We start from the raw sequence: 3095 nt of genomic DNA, 5'->3' as shown, positions 1-3095 counted from the left end.
TTTGCCACTTCATTTACTATCTTGCATGTGCATTTGTTTCATACATGAGACTTACTACTAATCCATAATAACGCTGAAGATTCTGAATTGATTTTTGTCACATGCAGGTAATTTCACTGTCACCTGTTCAGTTTGCTGTGCAGACTTCCCATTTAATACCATCACAACGTTATAAAAAAAAATCACAGTTTGTGAGGCCAGAATTGCATATTTGTTCAAGGATTTCTCCTTTAGGTTAGTGTGGTAACCCTAAGGCTTAGGTGCTGAGGTAAGATTGGTTTAACAACTTTATATTAAGGCCAGTGGTATCCTGAGGTGGATTGGGAACAATGGCTCATGAGTTGAGGGAAGTGATTCTCCCCTCTACCCAGCCCTGGTGAAGCCACGTCTGGAGTGCCACGTCCAGTTCTGAGCTCTCCAGTACAAGAATGACAAAGGAGAGGATCCAGCAAAGGGCCACAATGGCAGTCAAGGGATTGAAGTATCTCCCTTAGAAGAGACTGAGAGCTGGATGTGTTCAGTCTGGAGAAGATGAGAGAGGATCTCGTTACTGCATGTTAATATCTCAAACATGGGTGTCAAGAGGATGGTGCCAGACTCTTTTCAGTGATTGCCCAGCAAAAGGAAAAGGAGCAATGGCCAAACACAAGAAGTTCCACCTTGACATGAGGAAGAATTTATAATGAGTGTGGCAGGGCAATGGCGTAGGCTGCCAAGGGACGGTGGTGAAGGGGGTGTCTGGAGACATTCAGAATCCACCTGGGTGACTGCCTGTGTCACCTGCTCCAGGTGTCACTACTTGGCAGGAGGGATGGACTGGATGCTTTCCAGACATCCCTTCCAACCCTATCGATTCTATAATTCTGCTTGATGTCTTGATATTAGTCCTGTATGTGAAAATGTGAGAAAATACCAAGAAGTAAAATGCAGAGTTCTTAAATGATAACTGGCCAATCAATAACGTTTTGTCTTCATCATTTATCTAATCTGACAGAATTGCTTTCTGGCGTAAGCAGGTAACATCTTTTCAGTTCCTCTCTAAAAGCAGTATCTTGAGACCTGACTTGCAATTTATTATTAAATTTAAATTTTGAACTTGAAACACCAAAACAATTAGAAAATAAGTGTAGGCTATATTGTCTGTATGGGAAGTTGTATTTTGGAATGTGATGACTTTGAAATAATTTTTTATCTACAGTGGTGTCAATGTATAGCAAACCAAGACTCATGAGGAGCGGTGTGTTTTGTTTTTTTTCCCTAGTATTCAAGGATGGATCCCCCTCTTCCACCTCCCAGTACTCCTCTTTCCTCTCCAGCCCTCAACACTTAAGGAAATCTAAAAAAAATACAATACTGTTTTTTCCATAAAATTTACCTTACTTGAAGTAAGGTAAACAATCAGCTTGGAGTTGATTCTGAATGGATACATATTTATTAAAAAACCCAGTGTTTTTCCAAAAGAGATTGTAACTTGCACACTATATAAGAAATAAACAGATCAGAAAAATGGCCTGTTGTTTTGGCCAAAAGGTTTTCAAGAGAACTCTGACAAAAGAGGAGGCGAAGCAGAATGCTGATAAATAAGTAGCATATTTAAGTTAAAACAGAAAAAAAAAAACCCTAGATTTCATTCCTGTAGGGAAAGATGAGAGTGCTGTAATTGAATGTTAATTGTGCTCTCCCAGCTGTGGCTGAGCAAAGTATTTCAAGGATTTTTTTTTTTTTATTTGCAAAACCAAGTATATTTAAAAATGCATAATAATCTTATCTGATCTTTATGTGGCTTAATTATTGTCATTGCAGGGACAAGAATGTTGGGCCATTAGTATAGCTTTCAGTATATCCTCGTTTATTTTCAGCTATATGTTATTCCTCACTTGTCTTAAACTGCATCAGCTTTTGAGTGTGTATTGTTTTTTCTAATGCAGACTTCTGTTTGTAAAATACTCTGTTAAAGACTTGCCCCTTGTTTTCAGAGCAGATTTCAGCTCTTTACCACTAATGGGATTATGCCAAAATCTAATCCTTTCAGAGGTAAGGACATGTGTAGTAGACTCAGATGAACTGCAGTTGAACCCCTTTTCACCTTCAGAGTGGATATAACATTCAGAAAATTTGGTTTAGGACAATTTTTTTCTTCAGAGTGAATACTTTCCCAGGTGTTTTTCTGTGAAGTGCCTGTGTAGTGACATCTTTTTACATAGTATAGAGTCAAAAACTGCCCTCTGAAGATGGAATGTGCACTACCACAGATATTCATGGACTGCTATTTTAATATGTTTTTTAATGATAGCTATTTAAAAATACATCTAGTTTTTGTTTTCCTTTTTAGTTCAGTTTGGTAAATAAAAATTTACTGAAATTTAACACATGATGTTTAATTTGGATAAGTATATATCAGTAGCAAGTCCAAAACAAGGACTATCATTAAGTTGTAAAAATATTAAATAATCTCATAACAGCAAAATGTTACGTGTGGATGTGTGATTCTGTCAAGGTAGAAATGTTTTTCCTTTGCTAGAGGAACCAAATTAAGGAGAAAAGTGTTGTGGAAAAATCCCTCTAAATGTCTGGAACATGAGGAGGTGGAAATCCCAGGAGTCTGGATGCTGCTTTACAAGTACTGAAGCTGCTGGATTTAATGTCAAGGTAAAGATCAGCCCTTCCTTGCTTGTGATGGAGAAAACAATTTTGACCAGCAAAATAAGGAAGGCAGTCCTTTCTGTTAAGGCTCTTGGCTGCTTGAATTTTCCCATTTCTCCTAGGAATCCTGCTGTGAGCCCCCTGCAGATAGGGCTCCCCATGTGTCCTGCTGTACCAGCACCTGAGTGGTTCATACAGACCTTTCCCCTCAGAGGAATGACTGGCTGACTCTAGGTAGGCAGTCTAGTTCCAACAGGTAGTGTATTCAGGAAACATAGTGGTGTGGGAATACAACGTCTCTCAAAAAGGACTTATTGCAGCATTCACTTGCTGGGAATACTGCTTGTAGATTTTGTTTTGGCACAGATTGATTGCCTATTGGTCCAGAAAATTCAAATTGTTGCAGGATGGAAGCCCTTTCCTCCTGAGCTCACCTTGTTCTCATGGTTTTA

Source organism: Pseudopodoces humilis, chromosome 7 (assembly GCF_049639895.1).
Source record: "Pseudopodoces humilis isolate 2021_Gansu_Grassland_sample_001 chromosome 7, ASM4963989v1, whole genome shotgun sequence".
Classification (NCBI taxonomy): Eukaryota; Metazoa; Chordata; class Aves; order Passeriformes; family Paridae; genus Pseudopodoces; species Pseudopodoces humilis.
Note: the sequence above shows the minus strand (reverse complement) of the source record.